An 18120-nucleotide genomic window follows, 5' to 3' on the forward strand; every position below is an offset into this window, starting at 1 on the left:
CTAGAGGCTGAGACACCAGCTGGAGGCTGGGACGCCATCTTGCCTCCCGCCAGAGGTCTGGAGAGCGAGGCCTTGGCAGGTGCATTGCTGTTGACCAGCGTCCCCTTTCCTGTCCCCACTGGAAGTCCTCTTCTTTGCTTGCCAGGGGAATCCGTAGCTTCAAGCAGGGCCTCGCCAGATTTCCTGGGTGGCCTCCCCTTCCACTGTCCCCCCAGAACTGAAGGCTGAGTCTGCAAGAAGCAGCCCCTGGACAGCCCCAGGTTCTTGGAGCAAAGGTCTCAGCTATTCTGAGTATCTTGGTGGGGGAGGGGTAGAGAGGAGGGAAAGGGGACAGAGCCCGAGAGGGACCCAGGTAAGTCATGAGGACAGCTGAATGGAAACGCAGGGGGGAGGCGGGAGCCATGCAGAGACAGGTCAGAGGCGGGGCCCACGGGCAGGAAGAAGCCCCACTGCCTCCATAGGACAGTGACTTTTGCTTCTTAAAGGCAGTTTTATAAAAGAGAAGGAGAGAAGGCGAAAGGAGGAGAGGGCCAGGGAACAGGCACATGCCCCCAAGTACCCAAAGTGACTGCAGTTTGAAGAGTCAAGAGGCTGGCCACAGGGCTCTCTGGTTTCTGAAATCAGCTTCTCCGTTTCCCATCAAGCCTTGAAGATTTTTATCCAGACTCAGTTTCCTTATCTGTAAAACAGGTGGAATGAAGTCACTCCATGGAGTCACTGTGGGGACCGAGCAAATGGGACACCTGCCTAGACTGTCAAGTGCCGAGCAAGGCCCGGGCTCGCTGTCGCTGTTGCAGCCCACGGGGCAGGAGAGGGGGGAGCTCTGGGATTGCCCTTGGACTTCTGTCTAAGACCAGTTTTGGTCCTGGCCCAGGGGCTCCGTCGGGGTGGGAATGGAATATTGATGGTCCCATAAAAGTCGCCCAGTAATCCCAGAGACCCAGCTGGGCGACCGCTGAGAAAGCTGTTGCAGCTCGCTGAGCCTCAGTGAACGGACAGCGGGGCCTGAGGATACTCTCGACCCTCCTGGAACTTCAGCGTGGCCAAGTCCCGGGTGTCGGGATGACGAGAAGCCGTGGGGAAGCTTCCGATCAGACACGACCCCGTGAGGATCAGGCTCTCTTCCAACGTCGCCTCCTCCAGGAAGCGGGGGCCCTGGACGTGGTACCTGGACTTGTGACCGTGACTGTTCCGTGATTCGACCCTGAGGGCACAGCCTGTCTTGCTCACCCCGGGGTCCTCAGTGTCCAGGGCCAGGGACATAGCAGACGCTCCAGGGATGCTGTGGGCTGGAGCGGGAAGGGCCGAGCCGCTGGAGGCTTTGGAAGCAACCTTCGGACAATTTGTGCTGAACTCTGAATCCTTTCTGGGAGCCAAGTGAGATTCCAGGGCAGCCGAGGCCAAAAAAAAAAAAATGGGGTGGGAGGGAGACTGGCTGGCTGGGGAGAGCCAGAGTGGGGTGGGGGACCAGAAAGGGAGCAAGTGTCACACAAGAGCTCACGTGTCTGAGGCGTTTTGTGTTTTACATAATATTGCCACATACACGGTTGCATTTGAGCCTTGACGAATCCCAAGGGCGGAGTGGGGCAGGTCCAAATATAACCACTTTCTTTCTCAGACGACCAGGACAGAGACCTAGAGAGAGGTCACACGGCCGGACTTGGATCTTTGGACTTCAAGTCTGTGTTCTTCCAAGACCAAGAAAAAGGTGCGAAATGGGGGTCTGTGAGACTCGGATTGTTTTCTGCGGTCAGTGGCGGCTTAAGGGATTGTGCAGACTTTCTTGACCCACCTCCTTGAACCCTCAGTGTGACTGGAGCTGCTATTGATCCTCCGGGTACTTGTCAGCACTATCTCATTTAATCTGATCTATGACAGGTTCCGTTATGAATCCCATTTTACAGAGGAGGAAGGTGAAGCTCAGAAGGAAAGACACTCTGAAGGTCATACAGCCAGTGAACAGTCTAGATTTAAACCCAGGAATGGAAATTCCAGAGGCTGAGCCCTCAACCACCCACCATTTTGAGGATTTCATTCTCTGCCTAAAATCAGGAGTCAAGCAGTAAGCAGCCTCCAGGGCCCACGGGGAGGCCACGAGCCCTGGCCAGTGCACAGGCGTGTTGCTGGCTCTGTTTGCGGAGACGTGGAGGTGCCCTGTCCTGGGTCTTCCCTGTCCACAGATTCCTGGGGCTCCTTCCAGGTCCGTGCACAGCAAAGCTGGGCTGGCTGCATTCACACGGCGGGAACTGCCCAAAGAAAATGGTTCAAGGAGGAGCAGACTGAGGACTCTGGTTTCAGACAGATCTGGTTTCAAAGGCTGGTCCCTCCAGCTCTAAGTTGTATAACTGTGTGGACAGCAATCTGCGTTTCAGATTTCACATCAATAAATTAAGGCTGGCAACAATGTCTTCGGGGAATTATAAAAAGAAGAACAAGTGGGCGTCGGATGGATGGTCATCAACTTGGCTTCCCTCTTCCTTTCCTAGGAGCAGGTGTGTCCATTCACTCAGGCCCTGGGCTTGTTCCTGGGGTACCACGTCCAGGTCCTTGGGCTTCCTATCGTTGTGGAAGAGACAGAGGCCATGTGGATAATCATGCTGACATGTGGAAGGGACTCAGCTGGAGCTGTTCACACAGTGCCCATCTAGGGACAGAGGAGCTCGGGCAGGTGGGCCAGCCTTGTCCCGCCGCAGGATGGAGCCAGCCCTGGATGGCCCAGGGTGGACTTGGATGGAACATTAGCAGCCTCTGGTCTCGGCCCCAGACACCTCTCACAGCACCGGTGGCCTCTGCTTCCCTCAGCCTTCCCGAGCCCTGCCATGGCACAGTTCAGCTCCGTAAACGACCCAAGGTCTGTTCTGGTGACACTCCTGCGTCCCCTGCACCAGAGTTTACTGAAACCCCCGTGACATTCTGTACCCCCCACTCCCCCAGCCAAACAGCTGCCCCCGCCCAGATCTCTTGCACTAGGGCACGTCCTCCATATTAGTTCAGGAAGAAATGGCTGTAGATTGGGTGGTCTGTAAACAGCAGACCTTTATTTCTCACAGTTTTGGAGGCTGGAAAATTCTAGGTCAAGGTGCTTGCAGATTCAGTGTCCTCCCCTGGCAGGCCCAGCCGGGGATCTCTCTGGGGTCTGATTTAGGAGGGCACTGATCCTCCGAGGGCAGGCCTCAAGACCTGACTGCTCCCCAGAGAGCCCACCTGCTAATACCAGCACCTTGTGGGTCTTTCAGTATGTAAATCGGGGAACACAAACATTCAGTCTCCAGCTTCATCTGAGGACCCCGGCTCTGCCTCCTGTAGGCCCGACCCCCAACCCCGCCATCTCTGGCCAACGATGAACAGCAGCCTGCTAGGGTTTGACTCGGGGTTGGAGAGAGGGGCGAGGAGAGCGGTCCAGGGACCACTGAGGATGCCAGACCAGCTGGAGGGCCACCGTCAGGGCTAAGTGGGGGTCTATTTGAGTGAGAATCTGAGGACTTTCTCCATGACAGTAGTGGAGTTCAAGGTCATGAGGAGGGTTGGAGGCAGCTGGGGGTTGGGGTCAGTATCCTTCACAGATTCATTCTGTAAAACACCTACTACATGCCAAGCCTGTTCTAGGTGCTGGGGACACGGTGGAGCTGGGACATAGACTTGCAGAAATGTCACGGCAGAGCATGCCAGCTGGCTGTGTGCTGCAGGGACAGAGGCAGAGAAGGGGATTGCGAGTGCTCTCGGGTGGGACGGGCTCCAGTTGAAACAGTGTGGTGGTGGGGGCTCCATTTAAGTAGGAACTGGAACTAGGTGAGGGACAGAGCCACATGAGTACCCGGGGGGAATATTACTGCAGGTAGGGGACAGCACGGACAATGGCCCTGCAATTGGAGCACACCTGTTGTGCTCAGACTGCAGCATGTGGCCCCTGGGCTCTGTTGAGTGGTGTGGAAATAACAGGAGGTAGAGATTACGCAGCCCCTTGTAGGACCTGGCAGGGATGTGGTCTTGGACTCTATGGAAAGAGGGCAGTCACTGGACAATTTGGGGCAGTTGGAAGGGTGGACCTACATTTTTAGTGTCACTGTGCTCTGCTGAGAACACAATGGCCCCTTGGTACCCACGGGAGATGGTCTCCAGGACCTCCCACAGGTACCCACGTCTGCAGACGCTCAGGTCTCTTTCATAAATAATGAAGGATTTCCATACGACCTAGGCACATCCTTCCGCAGACTTTCAGTCACCTCTGGGTGACTTAGAATACCCAAGACAATATGAATGCAGTGTAAATAGTGTCCCAGCTGATATTGCCTAGGGAATAACGGCCAGAAAGATCTGGTACATGTTCAATATAGATGTAATTCCCCCCCTACACCCACATACTTCTGACCCTCATGAGTCCGCAGATGTGGGATCCAGGGATGGGAGGAGCAACCAAGAGTGGACAAGGACAGGAAGAGCAGAAGCAGTCAGAAGGCGACTGTGACGGTGCGCGCTGGGTTCTGGAGAGACGTTGAGGGCTGGTGGATGGACTAGGTTGGGGGTGGGGAAGGCTGGTGAGCTGAGGAATGTCGGTCTCAGGGGCAGTGGCCTAAGCTAATGTGGATGGGGAGGGCTTGGGGGAAGCAATTTTGTTGGAACCAGATCAGGAGCTTGGTTTGGGACACGTGGACTTGGACACCTTAGAGACCTCCAGGGCAGCCACCCAGCCGCCTCGGCTGCCCGCGGCTGGAGTTCCGCTCCTCATCCTGATACTGGGTGACATCAACCTGGGGGTGAAGGAGAGGTGCAGGCAGAGGAGAGAAGAGCTGGAGCCCTGCCTCCAGGCCCCAGCCCATGGGAGGAGGCGGCCAGAGGATTCACAAGGAGCTCAGGAGACAGAGGGGGGCTCTGGGGTGAGTGCATGGCCCTGGGTCTGAGTGGAGGGGTGCTCCGAGGAGGATCAAGGGCTCCGCCGTGGGTCAAATGAGATAAGACTGAGCAGCCTCGTTGGAGGCCACTGGACCTCAACAGGAGAGGCTGCAGTGGGGTGGAGGACGGCAGGGCCTGGCAGGAGGCCACTCTGCACGCCCCACATGGTCCCTGAGGGTTCAATGCAGAGTTCCAGGTGAGGTCTGGGTCTTTTTTAAAGGGATGGGGGACAAGAGGTGCCTCTCCAATGTCCCCCTGGGACTGGGGAGTGCAGGTGCCCACGGGAGGGGTGGGGCAAGCCATTGTGGGTCAGCACATGGGCCTGCGTGGGTGCCTGGCAGAGCTGGCCTGTGGGAGATTTCTGGTGTCTGTGACAGACGGTGTTGGAAACAGTGAAATATACCACTTTGAGTCAGAGCTGAAGAGTCAGAAATGTTGCCTTTTTTTTTTTTTTCCAAGTGGACAAATTCTGAGAGTCCACGTGACGAGCCCTCCCAGAGTGGCCTGGGAAGAGTTTGCAAGGACTAAAATGCTTCAACAATGGAAACATCCTGCTCCAGGTTGGCCCCAAGCGACGCTTACACCCAGACTGAGGAGGCTAGAATTAAAATAATCAGAAGCATTTATTGAGCACTTTCTATGTGCCCGCCAGGCACAGCCTGAGTGCTTCCCGTATATTCCTGTTTTAAAGCACAAATAATCTTCCCCGGAAGGAAATCAACGCATACAACATATTCTCTGGCTTGTTCACGGGTTGCCTGCTTCTTCCCTGCGAGATGACAACCTCTCTGAGAACGAGATTTATTCACTGCTGTGTCCCCCACTCCTAGAACAGTGCGTGAAATTCAGTAGGTGCTCAATAAACAGAATATTTTCATACACTCGTTGGTTGAATGAGTGTGCATTATGATTCCCAACCACCCTGAGGCTGCAGTTTCCCGGTGACCGCCTCAAGACTGAATATACCCTCCTCCTCTTCCTCACTAGCCCCCCTTCTCACTCCCAGCTCCTGTGTCCCCAGCCTCCTCCCCTACATTTTTCTTTCTTCTCTCTCTCTCTGTCATTAAACCACAAAACCCGTCAGCACCTCTGCTGCCCCGGACACCACTGCGAGCTGCCCTATTACTCAGCACTTGCCAGGTGCCCGCCCTCCGCCTGTCCCTTCTGAGACCCCTCTGGTCCCCACAGCCCCCTACTTCATAGATAAGCAAGCGACCTGGCCTCTGCTGATAGCGCCTCCTGCCTCGGAGCCCTGGTTTCCTAGGCCAACCTCAGTGTCCAGGAGAGGCTCTGGACAGAGATGGCCACAGGGTCCGGCTGAAGTGCCGGCAGAGGCGAGCCCTGCGTGGTGCTGCGGGAGCACAAGTGGGCAGCTGGACTCTCTGGCCAAGGGCAGGTGGGGGACAGAGAAATGGAGGAGGGTGGGGGAACCCGGGACAGATCAGGGGAAGTGGAGCCCTCTGGGGAAAGCTCCGGCCTCCCTCAGGGCCACTGAAGCCAAGGGAAGGGCCAGGGGCTGCCCAACGTCCTGGACGTCCTCCTGGTAGCGAGCCTAGCTGGAGAGGTCCAGTGGGGACGGAGAGAAACCATGGCCCTGAGCAGGACACCCTGTGACGGCGCCCGTCCACCTCACCCGAGCCCTCCCCTCCTTCCAGCAAAACAAACCCTAGAGTCCGGCAGGGCCAAGAGGTCAGGGGGCACAGAGGGGCCAACGGTCAGGGGTCCGCGCAGGCCTGCGGGATGCTGACTACGGGGCCCACTCAGGCAGGCTGGGCTCCTTCTCAGTCCCAGGGAACAGTCCTACCCGGTCGGCCTTTGGCCACCTCCACACATTCTTCATTCCCGACTCGGGCTGTCTCCAGAGGGGCCACAGCTGCCTCCTGAAGACCCCAACGCCCCGTGACAATGACATGCAGGGCACTTCCTCTGGGAGGGTCACAGGAAGGACTTGCTCAACCGCAGGAAGGGCCCTCGGCCACAGACTCCCCAATGGGGGCTTGTGTGTGGCCATAGGGGGCTTCCTAGGTCCACCAGGAACCCCTGCTCCCCCCAGTTTCCAGGAAGTTCCAGTTTCTGGCCTCCAAGGTGCCCCCTGCTCTTTGGTCCTCACCAGGGGAGCCGTCTCTGGGCTCCACGGGTCAAGGGCATCGTTTTTCTTGAGCCCCTGGACCAGACACTTGACATCGTGTCATTCTGCCAACAGAAGGGGGTCACCCTGGGCCATCCGTTGTTCCAGGCCTTGGCCTCTCGGGACGGGTGAGATTTGCCCGGCCACGTCCCAGCGGCTTCTCAGGTTCCAGTGCGAGATTGTCACCCAGGTGGCGGTGGCAGAGCAGGGCTCTGAACACGGGTGCGTCTGGCTCCAAAGCCCTTCTGCCAATCCCTGTCCTCTCTCGAAAACTCTCGAAGCCCCTGGACCATGAGGGCACCCCTGCCCCACTTCTGGGTCCTCCTACCACTATTTCCTCGGCCTGAAAGTGCCCTCTATTCTCTTCTCCAACTGGCGGAGTCTTTTGTTTTACTTTTTAAAAGAATCTTCCCCTAGTTTTCTGGAGGCACAATTGACCAAAAAAAGGTGGAAATGTTTAAGGGGTACAGAGGGGCGTTCTGACGTGCACACCGTGAAGTGACTGCCCCCAGCAGCTGATCCTCAGACCTGCCCCACAGAGACGGCTTGTGAGGAGAACATCAAAGATCTACATTCAGCAACCGTCACGGTCACAGAACAGCATCACTAAGTGGTCACCAAGCGGCACGGTGGGTCTCCACCATGTACTCATCTTGCATGGCCGTCCGTCTTTCTTCCCTCCTTTCTCCTCTTCCTCTTCCTTCCGGGCCTTTATCACAGTCACCTCCTCTTGGAAGAGTCCCCCCTCTGACTGGGAGAGGCGTCCCTTCCCGTCCCCTCCCAGCTTCCCCAGGTTCGAAGCCATGGGCAGGGTTTCTCGCTCCCTCCTTGGTGGTCATCTCCACTGGAACATGGGTCCCTTTGGGCAAGACGGAGTCTCCTCTGGTCCGAATCACCAATGTCCATCAGGAGAGTGGCTCAGGGCCCTTTGGCTCAGGTCTCCTTGTTCTAGACTCTTTCCTGGGGAAGAGCTGCCCTGCAGGGGGCACTTCAGGAAGGACTGTCCAGGGCCAGTGCCTGGGTCTCCTCCCTCCAGCGCCTGACTAGTTCTCAGTCCTGGATTCCAGAACACTCTCTGGGTCAACTGGACCATCCTCTTGTCCACCGTCCCTGGGCAAGGCGAGCCGGGCTCTCCAGGCCTGGGCCTTCTCTGGGCTCCTCTCCCTGGCTTCCCTTCTCCCCACTCTCAATCACTTTATGAATCCCGGCAAGTTCTCCAATGGACAGTCTTATCCCTTGGTGCCTTCGCTCCTCCAGCACTGGCCAAGAGCGAAGGCAAGGGTCTCCGTCCACCTTCAGCCAAGACCTGTGCAGAGTTCCCAGGCTGAGGATCACTCTCCTCCGCTTCTCTTGGTGGGTGGAGCCTTGGGCCAGGGCCAGAGGGGCCTCCAGAAATTCTTCCTGTCTTACTCACTTTTCTCCCCACGGGCCCCACAGCTGTCCCAGAGAGGGGGGTGGAAAGTCCCCAGCGTAGGAGGGGATTCCTAACCTCTGCCGTCGGGGCAAGGACCTGGTGGAGACTCAGTGCGTGTGAGTTCCTTCCTTTCCCAGCCCTGCCCTGGGATCCAAGACGGGGGAGCAGAGCAGAGGGGCAGAGGCTTGGAACTGGGCTTCGGAAGTCGGGGAAGTGAGGGACTTGGGGGGAAGGAAATGAACATCTGACATGTACGGAGAACCGTAGAGTCCTGCACTTTTCGCAGATGACATCTTGTTAGACCTCATATCCCCCCTGGGGTAGGACTCTTGTAATGCCTATTTCACCAAAGCTAAAACCAAGGCTCAGATAAAACGACCCGTTCCAACCAGGGGATTCGACTCCCCAGTCTCCACATTCACTGCGCAGACTCTTCCAGCAGGGATCTTGGGATTCCTCAAGGACAGATCCTACAGCCATGGAACGTTACACCATAAAGTCACCTCGTTCTGGACCCGGGGGCCCCCCTTTTAATGGAGACCCCGAGGCCAGCGAGGTTTTACCTGATCTCAACATCCACTGGCCAAACCAAGATTCAGACTCGGATCTCTTGACGACGCAGCCCGTGCTCCATGCATTCATTTATCTACTCGAAATACAAACAGCTTTCTCACCCAGGAAATCACGCCCCAAATCGACTCCAAGTCTCCTAAACACAGTTTCTACTCTCTGTCCTCCGTGGAGTGACGAGAAAAGCCTGTCGCCATTAGCCCCATCCCCACCTCACCCACCCAAGGCCCCTTCACAAGAGTCATGTAATGTTCCTTGTCCCACGTTCAAATAAAGTACATAGTTAACCTCATCCACACAAAAATAGTGTGTCCTACAGTGATGCAGAGGAGAAATCAAATAGAAACAACTTATAATAAAAATGAAAAAAATTAACTTATAATAAAAAAACATGTATTTCCACTTATAACTACTTGCCCACGACTACCCTGGATAATAATGTAATGGCCTGATGCTTGCACGGGTCCCAGAATGGCCATGAACTTTACAGCTCCAAACCTGGGCTGACTGAAGCATTTCATTAGCTACTCAAATGCCAGAAGGGGATTGCCATTAGTGATGTGATTCTTAAAAACGACCAAGAACTCTTGGTGGTAATGTTTCAAACAAAACAAATCACAGTCTTCTTTTAGCTTACTTGGTGGTTGCATTTTGGGTGGGGAGAGTTCAATATTGAATAGTTCAATATTCAAGTTGAAAGTATGCCAGGCCCGAATGTTTTATATTTAAATTTAATATGCAGTTATGTTCTAGGCTCAGGTAATCATCCATGAGTTTCCTCCTGTATGGTGTCCGGTGGCCCAGTCAAGGTTCCCTGGGGGGCAGGACAGCTCTTGGCTTTACACATTCACCAGGGTGCATTCCTTGTGTCTCCACTAAATGCCCTGTATTTGTCCATTTTATGTCGCTATAATAAAATCCTTGAGACTGGGTAATATATAAAGAAAAGAAGTCTATTTTAATAAGCTCACAGTTCTGGAAATTCAAGAGTATCTGTGAAGCTCTGGTGAGAGCCTTCTGTCTGTATCAGAGCTTGGCGGATGGCATCGAGGTGCGTGCATGGGCCAGTGGCAGAGATCACATGGCAAGATAGGAAGCAAGAAGGGTTTGGGGCCAGGCTTGCTCTTTTTATTATAATTTGTTTTTTCAGGAACAAACTAGGGTCCCCTGAGAACCACATTAATCCCTTCTGAGGGTGGAATGACTTGGCCACCTTTCACCAGGCCCTTTCTCTTCAACTTTCCACCTCGACGCCACCACCCAGGGGACCAAGCTTCCAGCACATGAACCTTGGGGGAACACCCAAGCCACATCCAAATCAAGGCCTGCCATAGTGCCTGCTGCTATAATAGCCAAGAACAGCATTTCCAAGCTTTCCCAGTGTTCCCCAAGGGCTGGTGTGCCCCTGTGGAGAACCAAAGCTGGCATTGGTAAGGTTCGCTCATAAAATTAAGTCCCAACCTCTTAATATCATTCTGAATTATTCAAGCCCCACATTGGGTTGTGGTGCCCAGATGGAAGAGGCAGCAGTCCCCAGGAGTGGACAGGGTGTCCGAGTTGGAGTGGGGCCCAGGTTACCTTGATTACTGCTCTACTTCCAAAACACACTGGGTATTCAACAAATTCTGAGCAATAAAATGATTTTCTGTGTCTTCGATTTCCTCATGGTGAGTGGGTGGTCACACCAAGGTGCTCTGGAGGGGATTAAAGGAGACCCCGTGCATGGAAATTCAGAACGTGTGGAGCCAGTTCAGCAACTCTCTGTTGATGATGGGACTCGAGATCCCGCTGGGACCTAGCTAGGGGGAAATTCTGGATCCTGGAAGAGTTAGTAGAACAGTGTTTTCAAGTGAGCATCTGGCTGAAATTCTAGACCTTTTGGAAAGGCGGGTCCTTCCTGAGATCTGCTAATCTGGAGGGTCCTGGGTAGGCAGAGCTGGTGGTGAGGGGAGATTCTCGCCCTCCCCTCTCTGGTCTGCTTCCTGCACGCCCCCACCAGCTGCCCCCCCACCTTCCTTCACTGAGGCTAAACTGAGTTCTCCTCATCATCCCCACTACCCTGCAATTCAGCTCACAGAGAAGCATCCATTACTGAGCACCACTCTCCACCATGAAAGAAGCTGAACTTTCCCCTAAACCCGGCCATTCAATCTGGTGCTCCCACGGGACGAGCTGGGCATATCCCACCCATGAGGGTATAGAACTGTGAGCGACTTAACTTGCCCAGGGTCTCAGGGAGCATGAGGGGGTCTTTCCTTCCTCCACAGAGGGACAAGCAGCATCCAGGGAAGGTACACTTAGGGCACCCAAGGGACAGAGCTCCTGGGCCAGCCTCCCTCACATCCCCCAGCCACAAGCCCACACTCGGGCTCTGAGACTCACGCGCAGTGGGACCACAGCTCTGCTGACTGCAGATTCCACATCAGCAAGTCGAGGGGCCTGTCGAGTTGATTACCAAGAGCTCCCGGTCATTCTCTTTCCTTTTTTTTTTGTTTTGGTACTGGGGGTTGAATCCAGGGGTACTCAATCACTGAGCCACACCCCCAGTCCTTTTTTGTATTTTATTTAGGGACAGAGTCTCACTGAGTTGCTTAGAGCCTCGCTTTTGCTGAGGCTGGCTTTGAACTCACGATCCTCCTGCCTCAGTCTCCTGAGCTGCTGGGATGACAGGCCTGTGCCACTGCACCCAGCTGTCATTCTCTTTTCATGAAGGGGAAGCCACAAGGGGTGGCTGGTGGAAATCATGTGTACAAGTCACAAGAAGGGGTGGGGAGCCCCAAAGGAAGCCGAGCAAATTCAAAGGACATCAGACCCAAGGGCAGGGCCCTCCAGGTCCTTCTAGTCTGGAAGGAGGCAAGAGGACAACTGCAAGGTCAAGGGACCCAGAGGCCCTGGGATGTGGCCAGCTTGTCCCTGAGCTTGGCAGCCGGTTCTGAGCATCTCTCAGAGGGGTGGGGCAGGTCCTTGGGGTGGGGGTGCCTCTGAACCTCTAAAGTGAATTATAGCCCTGAGAGGTCAGATCTTACAGATTTCTTCTGTGATGACAGCAGCTTTGTTTTGGAGAGAGGTTAAAAAAGAATTCCTTTTGAGCAAGGTTTCCTTCCTCCATTTATTTATTTACTTTTTGCTGAGTGATTCAGCGAAACAACCTCAAAACCAGTCTCCAGTGGAAGCAGGAAGAACGGAACCCTCAAGCCTCAGTAGCCCTGTGAGGTTTCGCCCCGTGGAACTTTCCTTAAAATAACCCCATCAGGAGATCGTCAGGGTGGGGTGGGCGGGGGGACCTCTGACAGCCATGAGGTGCTGGTGAGGGACTTGGGATGCCCCAGTGAGGACTTTCCGGAGCCTGGCCTGGGGTTCCCCACAGCAAGGGCTTGGGTGGGTGTCTTAACATTGGGCTCCCCATCTGCAGATTCCAAAGGGCACCATCTTCCTGAGGAAGGAACGGGCCAGCAGTCTGAACTCTAAGAGAAATTGAGTGAACTGCACCATATCCCCCAGAGGGTGGGCACTGGGACCTCTCGCCCCTGCCCATGGGCTCTTCCTCCAGGCTACAGTATGTCCCTATTTGCAACACACACACTGGCTTTGGGGCCTTTAATTCTGAGGGAATAACAGACAGAAAATGTCTTTCTCTTTGTTACAACGCATCTGGAAATGGACCAATACGATAAAAAAAAAAAAAAAAAAAAAAAGGCTGTGGTATAAATAGTGCCATCCTGGAAATCAATTCAGGAGGCCTGAGTTCTATTTCAGCTTCGGCATGACGCTGTGTGACCCGTGACGGGTCACTTCCCTTAGGGCATCGAGAGATCCCCAGGATCAGGGAAGCCTGGCATCTGGAACCAGGAATGGAGGAGCTGATGGGCAGAGCAAGCTGGGGGGAAGCCCTTGCATGACAGTCACAAGTAGGGGACATGCCCCGGATCTCCACGTCTTGGCTGGAGGGTTCTCTTTTACAGATGATGGTTCCTCATCTGTAAAGAGAGGAAATTGGCCCCGTCTCAGGGGGCTGTTGAAGGGGTGCATAGGAAAGGGCATGAGAGCCCGGTCAGATAGGAGATTGTCATTATTCTGAACCCTTTGGAACAAGGACTGGGAACTGCATAGAACATTATTCCACAACAACAGTAAGTGACACTGAGCTTCCCATGTTCCAGACACTTCTTTGAATGTATGAACTGTACAAACTCGTTTTATCCTTTTTTTTTTTTTAAAGTATAACATTGGTCCTGTGAAATGCTTTCATCTTAAGAGTACTCCTTGATAAAATTTTACATTGGCACATGTCACGTGAACTCATTTCATCTTCACAATTCCCTGCTTGGTTTATCCCCATTTGATAGACCTGGAAACTGAGGCCGAGCTGGGACTCAAATCTAAGCAGTCTGTGTGCTGTTAGCCATGCAGCACTGCTTTAGGGATGTGGCATGTCCAGAGAGTATCTGGAGTGACCTGGAGTCTTAAGAGGTTCCCTTGAAGCCAATTGGGAATTTCTAGAAACTTTTAGTTACTGCCCCAGGTGAGAAAGCCCAGGATCCGGAACTGAGGACAAGACAGGGGGTGCAGCTGACCAGGAAGGGGAACAGAACGGGGTGGAAGTATGCTCTGACAGTGGGGCACTTGACGGACCAGGCAGTCACAGCCCATGGCCAGGGAGGGTTTCAATGCCCCCCAAGAGTGCGGGCAGAGGACCCCGTTGTTAATCCACCTTCCTGAGGCCAGGTTCAAGCCCAGAAAGGGAATTTCTCCCTCTGTGTACCTGCTCACCACCCCAGGATGGGGTCCCCAGTGGCAGGCGCCCACTACCTTCTCCAAGCTCAATGCCCGCCTGTTGTCCCTTGGTAAAGAGCCCGAGGTCCTGCTGAGAGGGCAGCTTGGGAGAGGCGCAGCCCCCACCCAGGGCTCCAAGTGCAGGGGGGATCAGTGCCCAGGTCCCAACACACGGATGGCAGACGTGGCAGGAAGCCCTGGGCTGGACGGCAGCAGGGTCTACCTTGGGCTTGGCTCTCTCTGGATCCACGTGGTCACCCACTAGGACCCCAAACGGCAGCAGTCAGGCCACATCTCTGAGCCCTGGTCTCCCCACTATGGAATTAGAGCCAGGAAGAAGGTGACCTCCGGGTCCTCCACTCTAAAACTCACAGCCCTCTCTACCTGAGGCTGAGACCCCGAGAACCTGCGCTCCGCAGCTCCCGCAGGCCCAGGCGCATGCGCGGGGTGAGAACTGGGGTGGGTGGAGCGTGGCAGGTGTCTGTCTGTCCTGTTCCCATTTCTGCCCGTTTGTCCTCTCTCAAGCTTCCTCTCTTAAAAGCTCCAGGAAGGTCCTGAGCAACTAACTGATGCCATAAACGTCACGCCTGTCTTCGGGAGGCAGGAAGTCCCCCCATCTCTTTGTCACCCCCCCCATTCAGTTTCCTGCTTCCTGAGGGTCTTGGAGCTGGGGGGGGCCATGGCCATGGGCTGCCCTGGGTTGTCATGCTCCTCCGAGAGTCCCACTGCGAGCATGAGTGCGGCTGTGTGGGCTGGAGAGCAGGGGCCACTGGGCAGAGGGGAGGGCAGGGTGAGGGTCAGTGGGGACGGGCCAGTCCCAAGAAGCTAAAATTAGTTCTGGGAACTGGAATGTTGGGGTCTCCAAGGAGCAGCAGCTGTGAAAAGAAAGCACAAGACCAGAAGGAAAATGCAGCGGGCCCCCGCCCCCGCAGCCCCCCGCAGGCCCCCTCGCCCGCTGCGCCCCGGGGTCTCCCCGGCCTCGCCGCCCGCCCCTCCCTCCCGAGCTGCGGCCGTCCAGGCTGCTCAGGGAGAATTTCCTCCGCATGCCGTCATGTTCCTCTCTGGTAACCGCAGAACAATGTGGCCTGGGAGTCCTGATAGGACAAAGTTTAATTGGAAACAGGAAAGAGGAGGACAAGTTTGGGTCTGGGGTGGTGACGATAATGAGAAAATGACAGGCCGGTCCGGGTGAGAGGGTGACAGTGGAGGGGGGTCACATGGCAAGGAGGGTGTGCACACGCTGGAAGGCGTCCTGGGAGAGCAGGCCACGTGAGAGCGAGCTGAGGCCTGGCTGGTAAGGGGGAAGGAGCCTGGGAGGGGCTGAGAGAGGGGAGCCCGGCTGGGAGCTGAGCACCCCTTTGCACAGATGCAAAGAGAGGGTGTTGAGAAAGAGGTCCCACCCTATGGTGGAAGAATGTCGGGGAGGGCTAAGGAGACAATCCGAGACACCCACGGTGCACCCTTCCCACTGGGCTTGAGATGCTGGTCCTGTAGATCTGGGGGCCCCAAGTTCTGAGCTTCCTCTTGCAGCTCCTCACCCAGATGAGGGAGCTCAGTTTTCAAGGGTACTTGAGATACTTGGTTGTACTTTGTGGTATGCAGGCTGGGGGCGCTATTCAGAGCCAGACTTCAGCCCACCATGGAGAGGAAGACTGGATATGGAGCCTTTGGAAGAGCCACTTAGGAAGGGGAGGGGTGGAAGAGGAGATCTGTTATGCACCTTTTGGGTTTGACTTGTGCCTGGCTCTGTGCCCAAGATTCTCACTCAGCTTCTCACCATGGTCTGAATGGTGAGAAGCTAGAATGGAGGAAGAACCCGGGAAGATTTCTTTACCAAGAGGGCCCCAGCATTGAAGACCAGGCCTGGCATGTGGCAGCCTTCCACCAGAGCCCACTGAATAAAAGGGTTACTTGCAGAAGCTCTGTCAGTGGGTATTGCGGTCCTTTGTTACAGATGAGGAACCTGGTGCTCAGAGAAGATGAAACATCCTCTGGGATCCTTCTGAGCTTTGAACCTATGGGGCTCAGAAAGTCATGCCCAATGCATCCCACAGCCAACTCCATCCCGGGTAATGCTGTTTCCTAAAGTTACGTGGTTTGGGGCAGGTTCCTGTCACTGTCTCTATAATGCTCTCCCACATTCATTATGCACTTACACACTTATACATGTTCATTATGCACTTGCACAAACTAAGCATCTCAATGCTTCCCCACTAAATGCCCAGGCTAAGACTCCCTAATGGGCTTGGATCCATCTTTTTTTTCCAAAAAGAAATCATTCCTGGGTGTCCTCTGGCTGAGGGACAGTGGGTAACCACACAGAGATCCCAGCTCCCCATGCACCAACTGGGATGCCCTTTCAGATTACGGAATTTAATATGCCAATACCAAAATGCAGGTGTTTATGTGTGCCGTCCTGGTAGATGGATAGCCAATGCAGACTGTTTTCTTTGCCTTTCCTCCTTCCCTTTCTCCTTGTGATCATTTCTATCTCTCTCCTTCCCTCCCAAATACAAAAATAGCCGAAAGCCTGTGCCTTTAGGAATAGAAAGAATTCTATTCTCAAAAATCATCACATTGATTTAATCCTTACTGTGTGTCAGGAATGCCACATACGCTGTTTGTGTGCCTTGCACCCCTGCCTATCTTACTTCTGCCTGTAGTATGCTTGACTTTTGCTTTTATAAATAAAGTCCAGTATTGATTTCATTCTCTGAGTGACCTCTTTTCTTGTTTTATCTCTACATTTCCTTCATTTTGAAATTTTATTTTTATTGAATTTTCACTTGATTGGAGTGTATCCTTAAGTAATTTCCTCAGAAAGGGTAGCAATGACATACTTTGAGTCCTGGTATTTTGTAACCTCATTGACATGAATGGCATCATGGCTGGGCGAGGGAATCCTGGACCATACACATTTCTCTTATTAGTCTGAGAACCCTGTTCTGTTCCACTGTCTCTCAACTTCCATTGTTGCACATGGGTAATCTGGTGATAGTCTCCCCCTCTTTCTTTTGTTGAGTAGACTGTAAGCTCTCTTTCTCTAAAGAAAGATTTTCTCTTTACAGTAGAGCTCAGAATCATCACTAGATTTTTTTCCTTTGTATTTATTTTTTCACTGATCATTTTAGGACTTGGGGAACTCCTTTGATCAGATGATTCAGATCTTTCCGTAGTTCAGGAACATTTTCTTCCATCTTTAGAGTATCACTTCTCTTCCAGCCACTCCTTTCTCTCTTTCCAGAGCTCCTGGGACTTGTCTGTAGCTCTCTTGTGCCTGGTCTTTCACTCCCTTTATCTTTTTTTTTTTTTGCTAGTGAACTTTGTATTTACGTTAAGTTGTGTGCTTGAACATATAAAATGCATTATTAATGTAACATACCAAGCCAATAGAAAAAAGAATCTCTATACAATAGTCAACAATTTCCAATAATTTAAATGGTGTTAGATTCCCCAAATTATAAGGTTTGACATGATCTTACCTACTACTATGATATACAAATAAATTAACCTACAAAGAATTTTTAGCTTAACTTAAAATTACACCTAGAAAGGATGGGATTCTTTGTACCTATTACAAAAACCGGTTAAAATCAAGGGCTGCTACAAAGAATGAGGTAAACTGAAGACTCTCTCCACTATGCAGCCTTCAGATAAATGGCTTTTTTTTTTCTATTGAGTGAGTTCTAGGTTTTCACACCACAGTGTTTGCTAGCAAAGCATTCAGAGTTCTCTTCCAGGAACTGTTTGCATGTGTGCATATATAAATTTACACACACACACACACACACACACACACTGTATACTGCATCAGCAATATATATATATATATATATATATATATATATATATATATTATATATATTTATATAAATATAAGGGAGATTTTTACCCACCCACCCACCCACCCCAAACAACATGTCTCTTAGTGTTTTGATTTTTTTTCCTTTTCTTTTTGTACATAGAGATTAGGGAATTTCAGAATTTTTACATACATTTTAGCAAACACATTTTGATCTATTGGCTTCTTGGTGCAGTAATGCAACGGTAATCCGTTCTGGTGCCAAAGGCTCACACCATTACAAGGAAGTTGTGAACACTAATTTCTTAGGAGGTGAGGCCAGCCCCACATGAACTTCTTTTGCATCCCTCTGGTCCACCATGATTCATAAATACTTAGACTTTTTTCCTCAAAGGAATCATTAGACGTTAAAAACAGAACAACAGAGTCACAAAGGGCCACATGCTTTTCAGTGTAAAGCATTCTCCTTCACTAGGTTGCTATCACAGTGCAGACTGACTGCCTGAATATGCTCAGGAGATTTAGTCATTATTGTCTGTATTT

General features: G+C 52.9%; 1 protein-coding gene across 2 annotated transcripts in view; it reads right to left on the minus strand.

Moving 5' to 3' along the window:
* Syn3 (synapsin III) overlaps positions 1 to 18120 on the minus strand; it is a 374313-nt gene that overhangs the window by 162199 nt on the left and 193994 nt on the right. The window lies entirely within an intron of this gene.

Source organism: Callospermophilus lateralis, chromosome 4 (assembly GCF_048772815.1).
Source record: "Callospermophilus lateralis isolate mCalLat2 chromosome 4, mCalLat2.hap1, whole genome shotgun sequence".
Taxonomy (NCBI): Eukaryota; Metazoa; Chordata; class Mammalia; order Rodentia; family Sciuridae; genus Callospermophilus; species Callospermophilus lateralis.